The 12,475-nt window shown below is 40.0% G+C and overlaps 1 protein-coding gene across 2 annotated transcripts in view; it reads right to left on the bottom strand.

Moving 5' to 3' along the window:
- The window catches only part of FKBP5 (FKBP prolyl isomerase 5), a 99,601-nt gene extending 87,622 nt beyond the window's left edge, over positions 1–11,979 (bottom strand). For both annotated transcript variants that reach the window (XM_068557420.1, XM_068557419.1), the window contains exons 1-2: positions 11,871–11,979; positions 5,433–5,537 (exon numbers count right to left, since the gene is read on the bottom strand). The gene's annotated coding sequence lies outside the window, so the exon portion shown is untranslated. The remainder of the gene's footprint in view (positions 1–5,432; positions 5,538–11,870) is intronic.
- Between the last annotated feature and the right edge of the window lie 496 nt (positions 11,980–12,475).

Below are 12,475 nucleotides of genomic sequence, written 5' to 3' on the forward strand. Positions count from 1 at the left end.
CAGATGGTTAAGAATCATACTAGGATGACAGTAAAAAAGCAGCCCTAGTTTAGCTCTAAAAGGTACAGGCCATTAATTAATTAGCTGTGGATCCTGACTTTACTTCCTCTGGACCTCAACGTCCTCATCTGTACAATAAGACTGGTGGACTAGAGCATACTTCCCTACCTTCCTCCCCCTTTTTCCCTCTCCCTGGCCCTTTCTACTTTATGACTTTGGTGATTTAGGATCTAGACTGGGATTTTTGAGGACAGAGAGGAAAATAGCAGAAACCCACTAAACTCTGGAGAAAAGGAATAAGAATTATGTAAACAACTAGAATATGGAGAGAAAAAGAGAAAGCCCAAAATACATGTCTACAAAAACAAATGGACAAATTAAAGAGGCATAATGGTTCAGAATAGAGGATCATGAGCTTCATTGTCAAAATTAGTATGATAGTAGTTTCAGTTATACGGACATCAGGAAAGATAGTGAGAAATGCTAGAGATACAGACTTAGAAATGTTATTTGTAACACACAAGAATGCTTTACAAATAACCCAAGAAATCTTCCCAAGTTCCCCCAGTACATATGGAAAAGATGCCATACTCCCTGGCTTAATCATTCATAACTCTGCCCTAACATAATCACTCACTATTTTCCAACAGGTTATTCCCTCCAGTCCATTTGGCTTCATCATTGCAGACAAACCTATATCTCCCCTTCACTGTCACTCAGTGTTCTGTCAAATGCTTTCTCCCTTCTTTCAATTTATAATAACAATTTATCATGCTCTAACCATGTTTGAGGCACCATTCTAAGCACTTGACATGTATTAACTCATTTAATTCTCTCAACAATCCTAGAGAGGAGGTCAAGTAACTTGCTAAAGATTACACAGTAGCAGAGTCAGGATTCCAACACAGGCAAACTGGCTCCAAGGAGCCTGTCCTCCTAACTTGCTAACTAGTCCTACAAGGCTTAGGCGGAGTTCTGTCACCTTCCTGAAGTTCTCACCTGCTTAGCAATTATTCCTGCCTCTTGAGACCTTAAGTAAACCACTCCTTTGTCACTTACCACAAGACCTAGGTTGTTATTTATCTTTTGTGCACATGTTCTATCTTTTCTAAGGACAGGATCTTGGCTTATTTATCCTGTAACACTACTTAGCACCAAACAGAACTTATTATCTGGAACACAAAAGTGCTTATTAATGAAACTATAATAGCATTTAATATTTATTGAAGACATATGCCAGGTTCTGGCCTAAGTACTTTATATGCATTGTCTCATTTATTCCTCACAACCCTTAGGTAGGTATTAATACTGCCTGCACCTCCCATTATTATAGATGAGGAAACTGAGGCTTAGAGAGAAGCTACATATCTTGTCCCATATCACAAAGTGGTGCTGACAGTCTTACTTAAGGGTCTAACCAGAATCTTAATCTCCAGCCAACCACAAAACACCCTGAAGAAAGAATCAGTCCTAACAACAACTCAGTTCAACTTTCACTTACTCTGCAGCACTATGCTGAACACCAAGGAATCAGAATTAGAGGCACAGCTGCTGCCGTCATGAAACTCACAGTGCACTAAGACTTCAGGACCAAACTGTGATATCACAGGCAGAGCCACCATCATCAAAACTTAAGGAAGATTTTAACTTATATTCTAAATCAAAATATCTAAATAATCCTTGGAAACTCTTCCATCCCATTCCTTCTCCCTTCAGGCTTCCCCCACTCCCTCTACCCTAGGACTCATCTCTCTAGTTTCTGTATTACAGAGTAGAAGGATCCCACTAATCCTGACAACTATTAGGATGTCTAAATTTAATTTATCAGTAGCTCAGACTCAAGGGTCTATTTGGCGAATTCCATGTCCATAATGAAATATGGGCAATGGACAGCTAGAAAAAACCAGTAGCAAGGAGAAGCAGCAAAAAGAGGGAGATGAAAGTCACACTGTATAGCAAAGTTAAGAAAAAGCAAGAAAAGCAGGAGAGTGGACACAAATAGAAGGTGAAAGTGAGTCCAGAATAAATCCAGTAGAGAGATGTAGATAAATGAAAACACTAAAATCTAATTCATTTTGCGAATGCTGACTCCTTTAATTATTTCTTTTCCTAACTTCTAATGGAAACAGAAAAATACGTAGGTGAAACAATCACTGAAAAAATCATTAACTAGGAAGAGTATATAAATCAGGAGTTTTTCCCCTGAAAAACCACTCATTTTAGAATTTCAGAGCTGCAAAAAGACCTTAGAACACTATCTAATCCAACCCATTCATTTTACAATTAACATAAGGCTCAGTAAGGTTAAGTAACTTTAACTTGCCCAAGATCATGTAGCAACACTCCTGAATCTCATCCCTGTCTACGCCTACTATACTAGGCTTCCTAGAAACGGTGTAATTTTCTCTTCCATTTTCCACTCTTAATAACTATTAAATTAATTTCTGCATAAGCATCTCAGAATCCCATATTATTCCTACTTCCCATAGAAGAAAATAATCAGATATTCTGGATTATCTAAAACAATATCAAATTTTATTCTCTTATCCCCAAAGTCAGTAATCTTAAATTGGGTCTTGATTTCTACCAGGAGGAAATTCAAACATTTCCCAGAAGAGTGGAAAGAAGAAAGAGCTCCATAAGCTGACCAAAAGCAAGCCAAGTTGATAAGCTACAATCCATCTGTAAAGGACTCAGGCCCAAGACCACTGGAGGGTGGACGACTGCCAGTGGGAAGTAGAATGGATATCACTTATTTTCCCATTTCTATTTTATATCTTCCCAACTAACCTCAGTTTCCTATCTTTCTGACAAACGTCAATTCTAGGAGCCTGTAAAAAGAAGGGAAAGTAATGAGGTAAGAGTATCATGTCACTTTTGGCATAATGGCTTTTTGATAAGAACTATCTTGGTCAGGAAATATGCCACAAGGAATAGAAGGGTTTTCGGGTAAACCCACAGATCTTTATTTTTACCATAAAAACACAAGAAGTCCTTAACATGTGTTATATACACTCAGTATTTCCCCCACTGCAAAGCACCTGCAGATATTCTGGGCTGGAAGGAACTCATTCTGGGCTATTTCTGTGGTCCAAGAAAGTCTGCTGCCTATATCCTTTGATAAACTGTGGGCCCTGCTGGCCATCATTCACCAGGTTATTTGAGCTGAGCGATTTGGAAATCGTCTCTATCACCTTGGTTTAAATATAATGATTTCCTAGCCCTTAAAAATTATGTGTTTGCTTATAAGACTGACTGAAGCCTTCTCTGAAAGGGAAGAAAATGCTCTATTTTACTTTAGGAACATATCTTAATTTTGATATGTATGAAGTTCATTATAGATTAGGGATAACTTCCCACTAACATGTTACCCAAATTAGGACAACTGGAGTGGAAATGAAAAAGGACGAAAAGATAAAAAGACATTATAAATTTAAAAACAAAGTGATTTAGTGACTCACTGAGCTTAAGAAGCAAAGGAAGAGTAAAAAATGACCAGTAAGAATAATGGTGTCACAAACAGCTAAAGAAGAAAGTCAGGAAGAGAAGCGTTTTGACTGGGGGTGGAGAGAGGGGGTGTTGGTGTGCAGTTGCTACAGAGATGGTATTTAAACATATTTAGTTTCAAGACATAAGCGAAAATTTGGGCCTCAGTTTTGCAAGGCCTGGAGTTTAGACATAAGATACAGATTTGGAGCCTAAAAAAGCACAGCAATGACTGAGTTTTTAGAGAAAGAGAATGTAACAGCAAAACATTTAGACAACAGCATTCCTCAGACACTACACTTTGAAGATAATCTAATTTACCAGATGAACAGTACTACCTTATTCTATAGATTAGAATATTTGGACTAATTTATTATAAATAAAAAGCTAAAAAATTAATCTTTCTTTTCCAGGCTATGAATTGACAGAAAGGAACTTAGAATAAAAATAGGTTCATAATTACTGATTGTCCAAAGTTAAGCCTCTGAGTTAAAACACACTGCTTTTCAGGTTTCTCTATTTACAACAAAACTTTTGAAAAAAATTGAGAGAAAAATCTGGTACACTAATACCACTAATATTTTACAATATTTGTGAGAATGTATCAGTTTTTAAAAGCACACGAACCAAAATGTTGATAATTAATAAATCTGAAGAATGGGTATATGGAGGTTCATTATTATTCTCTCCAGTTCTGTGTACGTTTGAAACTTTCATAATAAAAAAGTCTAAAAAAAAAGGCTACCTACAGATATTTTTAAAGTTCTATCTGCAGTTAGGGTTTGACAACTCAAAACAAAATTCTAAAAACTTTTCAAATAATGTCTTATTCATGCTCAACAGACCAATGAAATTTAGTGTATATGAAAGGGAGATAAGGCCCTGTCATTTCAGAGGAACATGAATATGTTCATTAAATGGAGAAAGTCATCCTTTTATCCATGTTGGTTGAGTTGGACATTTGTCATTTTTCTCTTCAAAGAACTTATATTTGTTAAAGAAAAATATATAGACCATATAAATGTATGGTTTTTGTTAGTAAAGGCAACATAAATGTTCATCCCCAGTTATCAATGACTAATTTGTTGAAACTGCTGGCTAGTCATTCTGTTACTTCAAATCATATTCCACTCTAGTAAATAACCAAATAAGCAAATTTCTTATGTGGATGCAAAAAAACTAATTAAAAAATTAATATCCATAAATAATGCCCAATCCTAAATTGTGAAGAACACATATTTAAGATTATATAAAATAGTAAGTCGAGGAAAAAAGCTGAACGTTTTAAACAACTGACATAGTTTAAACTGTGATTTAAATAGGTTTAATTTAAAGCAAATCACTCTACAGCAGCCCTAAAACTAACAGTGAGCATCAAATTCACCACCTTAGATTTACCACTTACCTACGATCAAGATTAGTTTATATGGTTTACAAGCACCAATCCTTCCCTCTACTATAAACACCACCCAAAAATGACAACCAGCTTTGTTTGCCTCTTCTTTGTCTGGTGAGTTCCAGGACAGTAAAGATTGCATGTTTGTGCAAAACCTAGCACACTGAAGGTGTGCAACTCTCTTAACAGGAATTATCACTACCTTCAATTCCCAGGAAGCTATCGCTAGGTATCAGTCTCATTCCCTAGGTGACTTACACAGGATAACAAAATAAAGCAGTTTCCTGGCTGGCAGTTTGCCTTGAATTATTTTAAGGATCTTGTTTCTTCTAATAGAAATATGTTGCCATGAACCTTCAAAGAGAAGCAGCATAGATACATATATGTAGAGACAAAAGACTGTCAGTAATTTTCTTCTCCTACATCATTATTAAAGCATTGTTTAATTTCAAATTGAGGTATTTCACTTTTTTCAGATAACAGGGTCATTCTCCTCATCTTCAACAAATTTTTATAGTTTTTTTTCCTTATGAAAGTAAAAGTTACATACCATAAAATGCACGGATCTTAAGTATTCAGCTGGGTAAATGTGAACAAATGTATACACCAACAGTTGGTGAATCTGGAAGTTCCTCGTACTGGTCTTGCAACTGTTCTGTAAGTTAAAAATTACATGAAAATTAAAACTTACCCCAAAAGTGTACACTTGAATTCCATAGCTTGATGCCCAAATCAAGTTATAGAATATTTCCATTACCCTAAAAAGTTCCTTTTTGCCCCCTTCCAGTCGTCCACAGCCCTTACCCAGAAACCATTGTCCTGATTTCTATCACCATACCTAAGTTTGGCCTGTTCCTGTATTTTTTTTAAATGGCATCTTATAGTACATACTTCTGTTTGGCTTCTCTTGCTCTGAATAATATTTCTGAGATTCATCTATGTCACTGTATGAATCATTAGTTCATTACTATTGTAAAAACAGCTGCTATGAACATTTTTATCAGTCTTTCTGTGTACATATACTTTATTCCTCTTGGTGTAGCAAGATTTCATTTTAAAAAAAAAAAAGGTTTCACATATAAATAAGCCTGTGAAGTCACATAGTATAGATAGATGGATTGATTTATATATATACATATACATATAGCAAACATACAGTTTCATATATAATGCAAATATATATAGCATAGATACTTTATCTGTGTGTATATATTTATGTGTGTGTGTATATATATGTGTGTGTGTCTCTACAAATGGATTCTGAGAGGTCCACCTAGGACCAACAAAGATATTTTAGAAGACCTTATAGGGCTTCCCTGGTGGCACAGTGGTTAAGAATCCACCTGCCAGTGCCGGGAACACGGGTTCGAGCCCTGGTCCGGGAAGATCCCACATGCTGCAGAGCAACTAAGCCCGTGCGCCACAACTACTGAGCCTGCGCTTTAGAGCCTGCAAGCCACAACTACTGAAGCCCGCGGTGCCTAGAGCCTGTGCTCTGCAACAAGAGAAGCCACAGCAATGAGAAGCCCTTGGCGTACCGCAACTAAGAGTAGCCCCGGCTCGCCGCAACTAAAGAAAGCCCGCGCACAGCAACAAAGACCCAGCTCAGACAAAAATAAATAAATAAATAAATTCATTAAAAAAAAAAAAAAAAGACCTTATAAAGTTCATAGTGCAAGTAAATTTAAGATAGGAAAGATGACATTTCAATTTTTCTTAATAAGTATTATGTTTTAACCTAAGACTAATTCAAAAGAGAAACAAATTTCTTTCCATGTAAGGTACCCTGTTTTGCTTCAATGAAATACCATTCTTCTCATAACAAATCCCCTCCTCAAACTAGAATTTCAAAACATCAAATATTACCATCCACCATGTAATAATTTTTTATGCTAGGGGACAAATACAAAAGCTTTCAATATTATATTTTACTGTCTTGCTTTTTTAAAAAGTTAAAAACATGGAAATAATTCCATTGGCTAATATTTAACATGGGTAAAGACCATTTCATCCTCATTCAGAATACTGTATATTCTGAAAAAGGCTAGGATGTTTCCTCTGTTCCAAAAAGTAACTTACTACAGCATTAAGTCTGTGACAGAGACATTCTAACCTTCAAATTCTATGTGTAATTTTCGGCAGACAGTAGAGGAGGATCTTTAATTTCCAGAGATAGAACATTGAGAAACATACACACAAATCTGATTTTTGATGAGATCAATTTGAAATTCCCAAGCCTGTTTTTGATAATCAGATGATCATTTTCAGGGGACTAGGAGTGGCTCCTTATTTAACATCAAGACTGAGGCTGAACACTACAAACGGTTCCAGAAATTTACCGTCATCTGCTTTAGGAAGGGTTTGCAACTACAAAAGGGAAAAAAAACCCTCTTCTAGCCTTTGATCTTTCTCCATCTTTTATTCTTCCTTCCAAACAATGAGCAATTTCAAGACCATACAATTCAAATGTACTATATATATATATTTTTTTTTTTTTTTAATAAATTTATTTATTTATTTTTGGCTGCGTTGGGTCTTCGTTGCTGGGCACGGGCTCTCTCTAGCTGCGGTGTGTGGGCTTCTCACTGCGGTGGCTTCTCTTGTTGCAGAGCACGGGCTCTAGGCTGGCGGGCTCTAGAGGGCAGGCTCAGCAGTTGTGGCACACAGGCTTAGTTGCTCTGCGGCACGAGGGATCCTCCCGGACCAGGGCTCGAACCCGTGTGCCCTGCATTAGCTGGCGGATTCTTAACCACTGCGCCACCAGGGAAGCCCCCTATATTTTTAATCTTAAAAAACATTCCTAACATTTGGATAGTCCCTAACTTTCACAGGTGCGGAACTGTTTACTTAAGAACCCATTATTTAACTCTGAAAATACATAATTTTCATTTTTCTAATAACCACACCTTTTTCTAAAAAGAAAAAAACCTTGATTAACTAAGTGTTACAAAAATGACAGCAGCTCCAAACAGCTACAATTCCCAACTTTCAATACCTTTTGCCTGATTGTGTTAGAGAACTAAAATTTTATTCCTACTTTCTAAAATGTTTTTCTTCTAGATCAAGAATAGAAAACAGGTATACCAAATGTGTAGACCCTATACTCCCTCTGGTGGTCCTTCACTCTTATTAACCAGATGTTTTCCAAAAGACTAGAATAGTAAAATAAGCAAATGAATATGGTCCACTAAAGGATTATAGTCTTACATGTTTGAGTTTCAGCTGAATGCAGGTCAAGTCTCATAACAAACGATGAGGAACAAATTATTTTGAGTACTTGAGTTTTAGTGTTTCAAATACTACTGAAATATCCTTAGTAACTTGTTACACAAGGTCCTACTATAAATTATTTTAACCTGTCTCATTTGGCAGAACTGTCTTTTACACAATAAACATCTTATTTGCAAAAGAAAAAAAACCCACACTTAAGTGGCTACTGTTTTTATTTATTTATTTTTTAATTTATTTATTTGTTTGTTGGTTTGTTTTTTGGCCACATTGGGTCTTCGTTGTGGTGTGCAGGCTTCCCATTGCGGTGGCTTCTCTTGTTGCGGAGCACAGGCTCTAGGCGTGCGGGCTTCAGTAGTTGTGGCTCGCGGGCTCTAGAGTGCAGCTCAGTAGTTGTGGCGCACAGGCTTAGTTGCTCCCCAGCATGTGGGATATTCCCGGACCAGGGCTCGAACCCGTGTCCCCTGCATTGGCATGCAGATTCTTAACCACTGCACCACCAAGGTAAGTCCCGTGGCTACTGTTTTTAAATCAATAGTTACGTGATTTACCTACCAACGTCCACCTAATCTCTGGTGAGTGTAGATTTAATTTTCCTTACACTTTTGGGGCCATAATGTCAGAAGTTAAAAATGCACTGTAAAAAAATTCAGAATGTAAAACAATGAAAAAACAAAATCTAATTACTAATCAGCTAGGTTAGAAAGTTCACACAGTCTTAGAATTATAAAATGTATAAAATATTTAATTGTTCAGCATAAAATAATTACAGAATTTAGTATGCCAAAATATACACAGTATAGATTCTTTGTTAGGAATTGTGGAAAATTATATTAAAGGCCTGCAGAAAATATTCTTAATGACAGATACAGCATGCATACTACTGTTAAATAAAGCAGTATTAATGTCTAACAGTATCATGTGATCTACCCTCAAATTTAGCTGGTTTAATATGTGTCCCTGTTCTTTTGTAGCTTTATTCATTCAAAAATATTTGCCCACCCCCAAACTAAAAAGGAGCCACACCTGAGGGTCAGTGACTTAAAAACACTCCCAACATTTATTGTGTAGATGCAAGAATTCAACTTATGCTTAATTTTGAAACTGTAATGTGGTTGATAGTTTTATGATATGGTCTACCGCAAGTTAAAGTGGACAACAATCTGTAATTAAAATATGTAAAAATTGAATTTGAAAATGGTCTTTTAATTAAAGGGCACTTTTATAGTTAAAGTTCCCCAAATATGCTTTATGTAAATAAAACTAAGAAATATAGCTTTAATTTATGATATGTGGTATATTTAAGCATCATTATAGGATAATGACTATAAAACTTCTAATTACACATAGTACTTAAACTAATATATTCCTATACACTTTAAAGGACAATTATATACATCACCCATAACCCCAGTCTCATAAGATTCCTTAGAACTACTTATACAGAATAAAACCCACTCTGCACGAGTCACTGTTCAATCTACCTTCACTAAACATCAAAAAGCCAACTCAGCTTTCAACAGTAATAACTTCTTCTACAGCTATAGAAAGAGGATGCTCTTCCTTCTCTAGACTGGTTCTAAGGTAAGAAGCCTTTAGGAAACAAAACAACCTAAAATATGTATCCTTTTCCAATCCAAGGGTAAACAGAAAATTGAAGATTTCACTAGTTGCCTAATCCAATATTTTAAAATGTTCATGTTGAACTGGTTAAAATCATGTTTTAAAAAAGAAATTCACGCAAAATTCCCATCACTAAAAAAAACTGAAGATTCAGAAACACACTTGTTTTGTTAAATACTGGAAAGACAAAGACCTCACAGCATGTAAGCCTGTTGTTTTAGAGAAATAAAACATTTTATAAAGTCCATCTTTGATTTTTTAAAAAATCCCGAATAGTCACAACTAGACTATTGGTTAGAGTTCACCTTTAAAAGGTGTTACTAATTAGCTATGTAAGTAACTAAAATTACCATTCAATGAAACACTAATAAAGTAGCATAATTAAAATAACTGTCCTTAAGAAGTTAAACTTACATCTCTTAAGTACAAATCATACCCAGCATAGATATAAAAAAAGACACATTAGAAGAAAATAACTGAGTAATCTAAATCAATTGTTCCTCACAAATGAATGTTATTAATAACCTTCATAATATATTTTAAAGTAATTATACATTATTTAAAAACGTTTTTTTCTATAGATGCCCTAAATTGGTCAGGGCCATAATTGTAGATTGTTAAGTGAGGTCAGATGGGAGACAGAGAGACAGAAAATAAGTGAAAAGTATAACAAATAAAAATTTCCCACAAGAACAAGAAGTTTTTCAACTCTATCCTTGAAAAAAAAAAACAAAACAAACTCTTATGTGGGGCGCGGGGTGGGGTGCGGGAGAATTCCCACAGACTACTCAAAATACTGACAAAATATGCCTTAACTTTTCCCTTGTCTACAATCTAACAAAACGGGAAGACAATGAAAATAAACAATCCTGTGAGCCCTCAGAGAGGCAAAGAAAGCTCCCATTCAACGCTAAGCCTTATTCTACTCCTGTAAAGTAAATCCAAAACCACGAGCTCAAACTGCTTCATGAAGAATTCACTGAATGGCGGCCAAACGTTGTACACGCTGCTCTGAACCACACTGAAGGATATCTAGAGTTCTGCATTCTCCATTTACAACCTGTATCTTACTATGCATGCTTTCGCCACCACTGCAGAAACCGATTTTTACAAAGATGTTCCTCCCGGCAAGTCAATGGAAAGAAGGCAATCTACACGCTGACAACACGCGCCCCCCCCCCACCTTCTTTTTTTTCCAATCAATACTAGTTTTGACTCCTATACTGCGGCCAGCACACCTTTTTAGACATCATTAAGGGAGAAGGCGTTATAACGTCCCGGAGTGAACTGAATACTGAGCTCTGAAACAACTTTTCACTGGCTTTCACCTGGCACTAGGATTATCACCTGTTAGAACGGCGCCGCACCCGCACCCTCTACGAGCGGCCGAGAGCGGGTATGCTGTTCCCAGTCACTGGTCCCTGGGCGGCAGGTGAAGGCGGTAAACGCGCATCCACACCCACCGCCCGGGGAGCGCAAACCGAAAGCCAGGACGGCGGCGGCGGGACGCTCCGTTATCCTCACTCTCGGCTGGCCCGCCAGGTAAGCGCGGCTCCATCGCGCCCGCGGCGTCCCGGTGCACGGCTCACCCCGGCTCCACTTCTCCCGCCGCCCGGGCCCCGGAAAGCGAAGTTTCTCTCCCGCCCGCGGCAGCTGCTGTTCACGCGCCGCCCGGCTCTCCGCCGGTCCCGCCGTCTGCTCCGGGCTGCCGCGGTCACGGGCGCCGGGCCTCGGGCGAGTCGGGGGCCGCGGACGGGAGCCGGGACCTGTCACCCCGGGAGGGAAACAAAAGCCGGGTGAGGACCAGCGGGCGCGACCGGCCTCGCCTCCGAGAGAGAGAGCGCGGCGGGGGGCGGGGAGCCGCTCCAGCAGCCGCCGGCTCCGAGCCTCCGGGAGGGAGCCCCTGCCCCGCGGCCCGGCGGGACGTAGAGGAGCCCCGCAGTGGAGCTAGGGGCCTCCGGCGCGCCCGCCTGGGGGCTCCCCAGGCTCCCCTGGCCCCGACGCGCCGCTCCCGGGCTGGTGAGCCGCGTGAGGGGGCGGGGAGGCGGCGCAGCGGCGGCCGGACCGCGAAGCAGGGAATTCGGCTCCCTGGGCTTAGCGACCACACTCCCCATCCCTGCGGCCATGGAGCCAGTACCTGTCGCCGCGGTTGTTCGTCTGCTCTGTCTCTCTCCGCCTAACCCTCGAGCCGCTGGCCCGTCAGCCCGCCCAGCAGGCCGCCCGCGCGCCGGACGCCGCCGCCGGAGACTGGCAGCGCCCGCGAACCGGCCCGAATCCCCCGGGCAGCGCCCGGCGCCGTCCCACCTCCGCCGGCCGCAGGACCCGCCTCCCATAGGGCCCCGGGGCTGTCAGTCCGCCCCCAAAAGGCGCGCGGGCTGTCGCTCCGCCTGTCCGGATTGGCGGCCGCGCGCCGTCCATGCAAATAAGGCCCCGCCCCCGACCATTTGCACCTCCGCCTTGGTGTAACCTCCGCCTCTCCACGCCAGCCCACGTGTCTGGCCCTTGCCCTTTGTGGGGGCTGGAGGGAAAGGATGGAGGAAACTGACCGACACCCCCTCACACCATCCCTTATCTCCGGGAAAACTAATGCCTAAAGAAGCTAGTTGACTAAACATACGGATCTCTCTCTGAAAGGTCTGCCCTCCTGTCTGCCCACTAGGCCTGCCCTGAGGATGGAGAGTGACAGACCAGGCTTGTTTGTGTGAGGTTAGCCCCAGGAAACAATACCAGGAACCCAAAGTT

Source organism: Eschrichtius robustus, chromosome 12, assembly GCF_028021215.1.
Source record: "Eschrichtius robustus isolate mEscRob2 chromosome 12, mEscRob2.pri, whole genome shotgun sequence".
Taxonomy (NCBI): Eukaryota; Metazoa; Chordata; class Mammalia; order Artiodactyla; family Eschrichtiidae; genus Eschrichtius; species Eschrichtius robustus.